The sequence below is a fragment of the Bos taurus genome, chromosome 21 (assembly GCF_002263795.3).
Source record: "Bos taurus isolate L1 Dominette 01449 registration number 42190680 breed Hereford chromosome 21, ARS-UCD2.0, whole genome shotgun sequence".
NCBI classification, from domain to species: Eukaryota; Metazoa; Chordata; class Mammalia; order Artiodactyla; family Bovidae; genus Bos; species Bos taurus.
Genome location: NC_037348.1, coordinates 25,345,952 through 25,357,880, shown reverse-complemented (window position 1 = coordinate 25,357,880; position 11,929 = coordinate 25,345,952).

Here is an 11,929-nt window from a genome sequence, read left to right as displayed (position 1 = left end):
TCAAGAGTCTTTGCCAACACCACAGTTCAAAAGCATGAATTCTTCTGCACTCAGCTTTCTTTATAGTTCAATTCTCACATCCATACATGACTACTGGAAAAACCATAGCTTTGACTAGATGGACTTTTGTTGGCAAAGTAATGTCTCTGCTTTTTAATATGCTGTCTAGGTTGATCATAGCTTTTCTTCCAAGTAGTAATTTCATGGCTGCAGTCACCATCTGCAGTGATTTTAGAGCCCCAAAAAATAGTCTCTCACTGTTTCCATTATTTTCCCATCTATTTGCCACAACGGACTGGTTCAAAATTGGGAAAGAAGTACATCAAGGGTGTATATTGTCACCGTGCTTATTTAACTTTTGCCAGGAGAAATATTCGGAGAAGGCAATGGCACCCCACTCCAGTACTTTTCCCTGGAAAATCCCGTGGGCAGAGGAGGCTGGTAGGCTGCAGTCCATGGGGTCACTGAGTTGGACACGACTGAGCAACTCCACTTTCACTTTTCACTTTCATGCATTGGAGAAGGAAATGGCAACCCACTCCAGTGTTCTTGCCTGGAGAATCCCAGGGATGGGGGAGCCTGGTGGGCTGCCGTCTATGGGGTTGCAAAGAGTCGGACACGACTGAAGTGACTTAGCAGTTAGCAGGAGAAATATTAACAACCTCAGATATGCAGATGATACCACTCTAAGGGCAGAAAGCAAAGAGGAAATAAAGAGCCTTTGATGAGGGTGAAAGAGGAGAGTGAAAAGGCTGGCTTATAACTCAACATTCAAAAAACTAAGACCATGGCATCCAGTCCCATCATGTCATGGCAAATAGATGGGGAAATAGTGGAAATGGTGACAGATTTTCTTTTGTTAGGCTCTTGAATCACCGCAGATGGTGACTGCAACCATAAAATTAAAAAAACACTTTCTCCTTGGAAGGAAAGCTATGACAAACCTAGGCAGCATATTAAATAGCAAAGCCATCACTTTGTCAACAAAAGTATGTATAGCAAAGCTATGGTTTTTCCAGTAGTCATGTATGGATGTGAGAATTGTACCATAAAGGAAGGCTGAGCACCGAAGAATTGATGCTTTTGAACTGTAGTACTGGAGAAGACTCTTGAGAGTCCCTTGGACAGCAAGGAGATCCAATCAGTCAATCCTGAAGGAAATCAACCCTGAATATTCATTGGAAGGACTGATGCTGAAGCTGAAACTCCAATACCTTGGCCACCTGATGCAAGGAACCAACTCACTGCTAAAGACCCTGATACTGGGAAAGATTGAAGGCAGGAAGAGAAGGGGCGACAGAGGATGAGATGGTTGGATGGCATCACCAGCTCAATGGACATGAGTTTGAGCAAGGTCTGGGAGATGGTGAAGGACAAGGAAGCCTGGCGTGCTGCAGTCCATGGGGTTGCAAAGAGTAAGACACGACTTAGCAACTGAGCAATGAAAAACAACATTAACCTGAAAGCTCTTTTACTTCTGGATGTACAATATGAGGGTGTGTTGTTTGTTACTTCTAGTCACCCTAGTGAGGCAGCCCTAGGCTTCTTTCCCACCTCCGGGGGTGGCCTCCCTGGAGGCCTCCCCTGTGAACTCAGCCACCTGTGTCAATCCAGAGGGTCAGAGTCCCCCCTGGGTGTGCTACTGCCAAAATCTGCCTGCCAGGTTGAATACTCACTGCAGAACAGGTGTGGGTTCCGGTTTTGGTGTCACCCCTTCCTCACTGTACTGCCCTGACTTGTCTATCATCATCCTCTCTGAGCTTCAGTTTGTCTGTCTGCAGAATGGGGGCAACACCTCTCCCACAGGGTTGGCGGGAGAATCAAATGTGAGAGGCTTTTTACACGGTCCAGGGTAGGAGGCTGTGCTCCGTTCCTTCCACGGTTCCTTCACCATGATAGCCGCGGGCTCTCTCTCATCATTACAGTCCCTATCTTCCTGGAAGTCCCAGAGCCTGACTGTTTCATTGCCCCATGGACACGCTGGTGGGCACCAGTGTTTAGAACATGCACCTCTCAGCGCTATGAGATTCCTGCCTAAGCTTGGCTCTCTTGTCCTCTCTGTTCAATTCTGACCTGGCAGACCAGTGAGAGTTATCTGTTTGATCCTGTCGACAACCAAAATAGAAACTCCAATCCAGCTACCCTGGATACAGCTTGTCACTGTCTTTAGAGGACACACATAGTGATGGGCTTGCTTCAAATTCTCTCTAGTAAAGGAAGGAGTCTCGGAAGCTAGATGTTGAGTCACTTCATCCAGGTGTGTGGTGGCAGAAGGATGCATGATGATAAACTGGGGGATGGGTGGAATGCCCCCCTTTGCCATGCAGAAAGCTGTTTGCTAGTCGTACCTGTACTGCACTCCAGTATATTTTGCTCAGATTAATGGGAGCCATCATTTAAGAAAAATATACTCAGGGACTTTCCTGGTGGTCCAGTGCTTGGGATCCACCTTCCAGTGCAGGGAACGTGGGTTCAATCCCTGGTCAGGGAACTAAGATCCCACAAGGGGCAGGGCAACTAGGCCCACTCACTGCAATGACTGAGCCCACACGTTCTAGAAGCACCACAACAAAGACCCTTCGTGCTGCAACTAGGACCTGATGCAGCCAAGGAAATAAATATTTTTTTAAAAGTGCTAGGACGGCACATCCAACACTGCCAGTGCTCGAAGCCACTCTGCGAAGCCAAGATTGTTGTGTCCCTTTTATGCATGAGGAAATGGAAGCTGCAGAGAGGGTTAATAGTTTGTCCAAAGGCACTCAGCTGCAGAGTGCCCGCCCCAAGCTCTGCTCACAACACCATACTGTCTCCACCTCAGTCATGGACAGTTCCCATCCCTGCCTCCTGTCCCTGGCCTCCCTGGGTTCTGACAGGCACAGCTGGTTAAAGTGAAATTCAGTCATGTCCAACTCTTTGCGACCCCATGGACTGTAGCCTACCAGGCTCCTCTGTCTATGGAATTCTCCAGGCAAGAATACTGGAGTGTTCTTTCCACTGCTGTTTCTTTTCCAGGGGATCTTCCCAACCAAAAGATCGAACCGGCATCTTCTGCATTGCAGGCAGATTGTTTACTGTCTGAACCACCAGGAAAGCCCAAGAACACTGGAGTGGGTAGCCTATCCCTTCTCCAGGAGATCTTCCTGACCCAGGAATCGAATCGGGGCTCCTGCGTTACAGGCAGATTCTTTACCAGCTGAGCTACCAGGGAAGCCCTGACCCCTTTGAGACTCATCGTTGTTAAACAGACTCAGGGAACAATGTGCCAAGTGTTCCCAGGGGCCCCTGTGTCTGTGCTGACTGAGTCCCCACTTTGATGCCTACTTCTTAGTCTGACATTTGCCCTGCTAAAAAAAAATCAGAAAGCATCTGGGACATACAAGCAGAGTCTTCCCCAGGCCACCTGTTGATCTCCATCAGCCAGTCACCATCCCTCAAGCCTTCTAACTGGCCTGTGCTTCCAATCATCCTGCCACAAGGATGGTGTCCAGCACTGGGGCATGGGCTACTCCACTGTTGGGACCCTGGAGCTCAGGCAGTCCTTCTGTCTTGTTTAAAGTCCCAGAATTCTGCTACCAGAAGTTCCCTTGAGAGTATCCTGCCTTTACTGATGTTTCTCTGTCGATATCCAGCCTCCAAATATAAAGGCAGGAAGCAGTGCTCTGCAAGAAATGATACTCACCTAGATTACTGATGGAAGAATGGTCTTTACCCATCTTGCCCACTCCTACACTGCAGAGAGGAGACCTAGGCCCAGAAAGGGAAGAAGCACAGGGTCTCCTTGACCCAGAGTAAAATCTAGAACCCAAATCAGGTGGCAGCTATCGATTATCAGGACATCTATTTGTGATTAGCAACTGGAATGGTTTACAGAAGCTAATGCTATAAAAATGTGGGGCTAGAGCACTGTGGCCAGACTGGGACTCACCTAGATAGGTTTTTCACCACCTAAAAAAAGTACCCCTTCTTCAGGCAGACCTAGCTCCTCGCAAGGCAAAGGCCCAGCAAGCAGACCAAAGTCCAGATTTCAGGTCCTGCTTGCCCTTCCAGCTGAGCATATTTGTGCAGTGAAGCACCTGAACAACTGTACATGGCAGTCCTGCACATGGAGCACTGAAGTTATTTGCTCAAGAGTCTGTTTCTTTTACCAGAATGAGGGCTTAAGAGGGGAGTTCTGTTTCATTAATCTTTGTATTTCCCCCCTCTTGGCAAAAAGCCTGGCACACAGGGGCTCATGGAAGCTTGCTGAATTAATGAATGCATGAAAAAAAAAGTGAGTGGATAAATAAACGATTCACTCTCCCAACTTCACTACTTCCCTTTTATATATTCACTTAAGCAACCCTCATCTATATCTTAGTTAACTTTCTATAAGTTTTAACAACATTCTCCATATCAGGGTACCCATGCAACAGGGAAGCACCAACTTCTGCTTCTGTCCTCCTGACAGGAGTGCTGAGGAGATGGTTGGAAGTAACAACAGTTTTCTTATCTCCTTGGAGAAGGATCCAAGCTATTACTGAGATTTTATAGATGAGATCCCCACTGTTCTCCATCAACTCATGTGTTGGAGCTTCTGTCTCCCTGGTTCTGCATTGCTGACTGGCTGAGGTTATTCTGGGCATTTCTTCAAGTGTCACCAGTAACTTAGAACTCACCAGTGACAAGCTGGCAGATTCACTTACAGAATGCAGCTCTTGAAAACGACTAATGATGCTGCGAAGAGACAGGAGGCAGGAGCCAGCAGTATTTGGTCTTCAGTTTAAGGCATAAATATCTGAAAACAAGAAATTCCTTGGAGCCAGCCTCCCAGATGGAACATTTAGTACTTGGGTTACATAAAGAGCCACAGAAGTCGAGAGGTCAGGGCAGAGATGCAGTGAGGTGTGGGTGGTGTGTGTGTCGGGGGGTGGGTGCTGGGTCCCCAGAGGAGTGAACATCACAGGGGGTGGGGTGGAAGGGGTCGAGGGCATGACCCAGTTGACTGTGAGTGGTGAGTGCTGAACTTCCTTCCATGCACTGTCCTGTAACCCTTCTGAGGTTAGAGCACAGTGCCAGGCACTGCAGGGAGAAGGGGGGAGGGTGGAGGGAACTTTGAATGTGGTAGGATTTCAAAAATGAGCAAATCAGTGGTACTTCATGATACTGCAGGGCTTCCCTGGTGACTCAGAAGGTAAAGAATCCACCTACAATGCAGGTTCGACACCTGGGTTGGGAAGATTCCCTGGAGAAGGGAATGGCAATCCACCCTAGTATTCTTGCCTGGAGAAACCCATGGACAGAGGACCCTGGCGGACCACAGTCCAAAGGGTCGCAGAGTCAGATACAACTAAAGTGACTGAGCACCCTGATACTGCAGATTCATTTGAAAGAGAAAGCCTCATAAAGCAGTATGAGAGGAATCTCCCCTTTCTCCTCTCCCAAGAGCCAGCAGGGCTGTCTTTGAGATCTGCCCTAGGGCAATGGGGAGAGGCTTTTAATTTTTCAAGACTAGGCTCTGGGCATGTACAGATATGAGAGTTGGAGCATAAAGGAGGCTGAGCACCAAAGAATTGATGCTTTCAAATTGTGATGCTAGAGAAGATTCTTGAGAGTCCCTTGGACAGCAGGGAGATCAAACCAGTCAATCCTAAAGGAGATCAATCCTTAATATTCATTGGAAAGACTGATGGCTGAGGCTGAAGCTCTAATACTTTGGCCACCTTATGTGAAGAGCTGACTCATTGGAAAAGACCCTGATGCTGGGAAAGATTGAAGGCAGGAGGAGAAGGGGACAACAGAGGATTAGATGGTTGGATGGCATCACCGACTCAATGCATATGAGTTTCAGCAGACTCTGGGAGATAGTGAAGGACAGGGAAGCCTGGTGTGCTGTTGTCCATGGGGTTTCAAAGAGTCGGACACGACTGAGCGACTGAACAACAACAACATATTTTGTTAGACTTATACCTAAGTGTATGGGCCTCCCTGATGGCTCAGTGGGTAAAGAATCTGTCAGCAACGCAGGAGATGCAGGTTTGACCCCTAGGCCGGGAAGATTCCCCTGGAGCAGGAAATGGCAACCCAATCCAGGATTCTTGCCTGGAAAATCCCATGACAGAGGAGCTTAGCAGGCTTCAGTCTAAAGTGTTGCAAAGAGTCGGACACAACTGAGCACAGAGGGGTGTGTGTCTGTGTGTGTATATATATGTATGTATGTATATATATATATATATATATATATATATATATACACACACCTAAGTGTGACCTGTCTACTCAATTGGGCTAAGGGATGCTCAGATGGCCTGGGTGTGTCTGTGATGGTGTTTCTGGAAGAAATTAGCATTTGAATCAGTAGACTGAGCAAAGAGCATAGACTGCCCTCAGAAATGCTGGTGGGTATCATCCATCTGTGGAGGTCATGAATAGAACAGAAAGGTAGAGGAAAGATGAATTTTCCCTCTGTCTGAGCTTGGACATCTATCTTCTCTGCTCTTGCATATTGGTTCTTAGGCCTTCAGAATCAGACAGGGTCTTACACTGTTGGCTCCATTGGTTCTCAGGGTTTGAATTCAGACTAAATTCTACCACCAGCTTTCTTGGTTCTCCAGACTAATACACTAAACCTTTCTCTCTCTCTCTCTTTTTTTTTTCACACTAGTAAATGACACTATTTTTAATCTTGTTTTTCATGTATTTACTGCAGTTTTATAGAAATGTAATTGATTTTTGTATATTGATCTTGTAACCTGTAACCTTGATGTACTCATTTATTAGTTCTAAGATTTTTTTCTCTTTGTAGATTCCTTGGGATAGTCCATGAGACCATCAAGTAATCTGCAAATAGGTATAGTTTTATTTTTACCTTTCTGACCTATATCCATTCTATTTTCTTTTCTTGCCTTTGAGCTATGTAGGACTTCCAGTAGTATGTTGAATTGTTCAAATAAGAATTACTGCCAGTTCTGCCACTTCCCTGGTGGTCCAGTGGTTACAACTTCATCTTCCAATGCAGGGGGTGTGGGTTTGATCCCTGGTTGGGGAGCTAAGATCCCACATGCCTCTTGGCCAATATATAAAAATAATAAAGGGTTTCTTCTAGTGATGCAAGGTAGGTTCAATATTTGAAAGTCAATCAACCATATTAACAACCTATCATATCAATAATCTATCATATTAACATGCTAAGGAGAAAAATCATTAAAAATTCACATTTTAATATCAACCAATACACAAAAAGCACTCATTTTAATGTATATTTGCCTTTATGACTCACCCACCTATTGGAGAATGGTCAATAAAGAAACCCAGAGACTTTGATTTTGAGATGTCAGAATCCTTTGACCCACTTAGGTGACCATGGGTAAGGGTATATGCTCTGCTAAAGACAAGATGGGCAGTGGCAAGATCCTTACATTCTGGACATAAGAACCCAGTGCCATTTTGGACTTGAGTCCCAGTGTCCATAAAGCTTGGAGGAAAGTGTTGGTTCCAAGAAGGAGCAGAAAGCTCCCCTCTGCTCCTCAGTGCTCAGAATTGCTGTAATTCAGTCTCCTGCAAGAGAAAGTCCATGCTTTTATTTAGGAAGCCATGTACCAAAATCCACACCAGGAAACATCAATAGAATTGGAAGGGTTTGGACAGTTTGAAGCAAAAGTCTCTTATATCCCACATGGACCTGCGACCGATGAACTAGCTGGTTGAAGACTGAAAGGTCCCAAGTCGTAGGCAAACATCAACCCACCATGGCTAAGAAAAAACCCCTAGCAGATTCAACCTTCTTCCCTGACAGATGGCAGATAGCAACCAGTGACCCAGAAAAAAATATGAATGGCCCCAAAGCTCAGACTTTGTTATGATATGACTCTGGATTCTGCCCTCAGGTTCATGCACAAAATGGCCTTTTGTGTACCTCTGTCATATCTGCCATCCAGGGCAGACAGAGCATCTCCCTGTGAGCCTCAGAAATCCCGTCCCAGGGACCAAGAGTGTTTTTTTTTCACAATACATCACACCCACTGGATGTGAGGGAGGGACATAGCAGGGTAGCAATCAGCACCTGCTGCAGAAACTCTGTGGAAACCCTGAAGTTGCTGTGTTTGGATGTGACCTGCCACACACTGGCATGTCATTCCAGGCAGTCAGTTCCCCTTTCTGAGCCCTCATTTCTTTACCTGTTGAGTAAGGTTGGCAGGAAGCGGGATCTCCAAGAAAGCCTGCATCTTAAACAAAGGATGGTTCAGCTTTTTTAATACTTATTTCTGATTTTTAAAATTTATTTATTTGGCTGTGCCATATCTTAGTTGAGGCATGCAGGATCTAGTTCTCTAACCAGGAGTTGAACCCAGGCCCCCTGCATTGGGAGCTCAGCGTCTTAGCTGCTGGACCAGGGAAGTCCCCAGGGATGGCTCCAGTTTGAGCCACACATACCACATACAGAAGGCAAAGCCATTCTGTTCACATCCCTGGTACTGAAACAACTCTGGAAATGGAAGACAAATGTCTACTGTGTTCTAGCCATAATCTTTTAGATTCATTTGTGATAGAGCTCAGTCTATACCAACTTAGACTCTGAAGCCGACCTGGGGATTCATTTTCAGCCTCTGGGCCATGAAAAAAGGCTCCTCCTTCTTGCCCGTGTATTCCAGGAATTGTACAAAGTGTAAGGTTTGATATATACACTGCTGCTGCTGCTACTGCTAAGTCGAGTCAGTCGTGTCCGACTCTGTGTGACCTCAGAGACGACAGCCCACCAGGCTCCCCCGTCCCTGGGATTCTCCAGGCAAGAACACTGGAGTGGGTTGCCATTTCCTTCTCCAATGCATGAAAGTGAAAAGTGAAAGTGAAGTCGCTCAGTCGTGTCCGACTCTTAGCGACCCCATGGACTGCAGCCTCCAGTCGCCTCCGTCCATGGGATTTTCCAGGCAAGAGCACTACTATGTATAAAACAGATAACTTGGGACTTCCCTGCTGGTCCAGTGGCTACGACTCTGTGTTGCTAATGCAACACGTTGGTTCAATCCCTGGGTTCAGTCCCTAGTCAAGGAACTAAATCCCACATGCCACAACTAAAAGATCCTGCATGCTGCAACTAAGACTCAGTGCATTCAAAATAAATAAAATATTTTTTAAAAAACAGATGACTAATAAGAGCCTACTGTAGAGCACAGGGGATGCTCAATGCTCTACCCAGTGCACTGGGGTGACCTAAATGGGAAGGAAGTCCAAAAGAGAGGGGATATATGTATATGTACAGCTGATTCACTTTGCTGTGCAGCATAAACTAATGCAACATTGTGAAGCAACTATACTCCAATAAAAATTAATTTTAAAAATATTTCTTAAAAGTGTAAGATTTGGAAGGGTGGAGACATCCTAAAAAGTTATCAGATGATTATCCAATTTGGTCGCCTCAGCTATAATGAGAAATTCCCTCCTTGGTTTTTCTTTCTTTATTTAAAATACAAAAAAGTCTGATGATACTAGATTGATTTTTAGATCCATCTGAATTCCATGTCTTAATATCCTCTCTTATTTTGGACTCTGCACAAAGAGACCCCCCAAAATCTATATGGAACCTTGGGACAACAATTCTTCATCTAATAACTCAGTATAATCTCTCCTCCAGAACATTCTAGAACTGTGCCACACAAATAGATAAACTCTCTAAGTTGCTGAAGATTTGTCTCCTTTTTTAAGTACCACATGGTTTTGACTGAAGCCATCTCTCAAACTTCTTTGCATGTCCCTGTCTTATTTCTTTAGTAGAGTAACTTTTTTATTACAAAAAGTAGAAAATTCAGATTTAAAAAAAAAAGAATACTGAAGGAAAATGGAATCAAAATGAGAAGCAGAGCACATATGCCTCTTCCCCTCCCACTCCCCTAAAATGATTCAAAAGATCAGATTAGCTGGGCCTGATTCCAATGAAGGGGGTAGGAAATCTTTGACTTACTGTTCCTATTCCTCCACTGTCCATGGAATTCTCCAGGCAAGAATGCCGGTTGGTCCACCATTCCCTTCTCCAGGGTATCTTCCTGACCTGGTAGCTCAGACAGTAAAGAAACTGCATGCAATGCAGGAGACTTGGGTTCGATTTTGGGGCTAGGAATATCCCCTGTGGAATATTAGAAGGGAATGGCTACCCACTCCAGTATTCTTGCCTAGAGAATTTCCTGGATAGAGACACTTGGCTGGATACAGTCCATGGGGTCTCAAAGAGTGGGACACGACTGAGCAAACAGCACTTTCACATTACTTTTTCACACTTTCCTATTCCGCTATGGTCATGAGTAAATCCTAGCCCTCTGTATGTCACAAAATTTATCGAGTTGCTAGATATTTGTCAAACTCCATACGCTATGAACAAAGCATGTATCTTCTTTCCCAGAAGCCTCAGAACAATCACTAAATTGACCACATGCAGGGCATGATGATGAGGCCAGATTTCAAAATAGTTGGTAAAGCAGTAAGAAACAGAAATCACTGGGGTAAGAACAAACAGGGGAGGGTGGAATGAATTGAGAGGTACCAATGACACACATACACTACCATGTGTAAAATAGATGGTTAGTGGGAAGCTGCCATATAGCACAAGGATCTCAGCTCTGTGCTCTGTGATGACCTAGAGGGGTGGGATAGGAGGCAAGGAAAGGATGTCCAAAAAGGAGGGGACATACATACATACAACTGATTCACTTTGCTGTACAGCAGAAACTAATACTATATTGTAAAGCAACTATATCACAATTTAAAAAAAAAAACAACAGACAGAACAATAGGACAAAAAGCAGTGTCTTGAAATAGTCCTAAGTATTGACAAGAATTTGATCCCTGATAAAGACGCTACTCCTCATCAGTGGTAGAATTTGGATTATTCAATCAAGGGTATTGGCACAACTTGCCAGCTCTTTGGGAAAAATTAATAATAAGCAAGACCCCAACCTCACTCTTAATGAATTAAAAGCATAAATAGAAAAAGTAAAATTGAAAAAATGAAGGAGAAAATATGGGCACATATGTTTCAATCTTGAAGGAACCGGCACAAGAGGGCAGGAGATCTAAAATAAGAAACCATAAAGAAAAAGATATATTTATCTGCACCCAAGTTTTAAAATTTCTTACAACCCAAATAAAGACATATAAAATATATAGTTGTGAATGCATGCTCAGTCACTTCAGTTGTGTCTGACTCTTTGTGACCCCATGGACTATAACCCCCAGGCTCCTCTGTCCATAGGATTCTCCAGGCAAGAATACTGGAGTGTGTTGCCATGCTCTCCTCCAGGGGATCTTCCAGACTCAGGGATCAAACCCACATCTCCTGCATTGCAGGCAGATTCTTACCACTGAGCTACTGGGTAAATCCCTACAATATATAGATACATAGCATTAAAGACAAGCAACAAACTGTGGAGATTATTTGCAACACAGATTAAAACTGATGGTGAAGGGGTAGGACAGGACTTTGATGGCTGTGGAGAATAAAGCGTCTGGAAAATGCTTTGGAAAAGAGCAAAACAGTCTACAAAGATTTGAGTTTTATGTGTGTTTAGGAAAGGCCAGACAGGATGTAATTTCACATTCAGATTTAATTCTGTTGCTGATCTGCAGCGTTGGGAACATGCATCCTGGAGCATCCAGTGTCACTGGGAGCTGGCTCTATGCGAGAGTCCTACTAGCTTAGAAGAGATGACCTAGCAAAACAATCCACTGCGCTTTCCTACCCTGGGTCTCAATGAAAACATCGTAGCAAGTTGCCCGATAAAAGACTGCAAGGTTAAAAAGTACATCAACCTCGGTTTCTGCCTTATATCTACCACTGACTAGCTGTGTGACCTTGAAGAAGAGATCTAACTTCTCTGGTCCTCTGTTTTCTCAACTACAGCATGGTATTGTTATTAATAAAAATAGCTTTTTTCATGAAAAAAAAAATAAAAAATAAAACTGA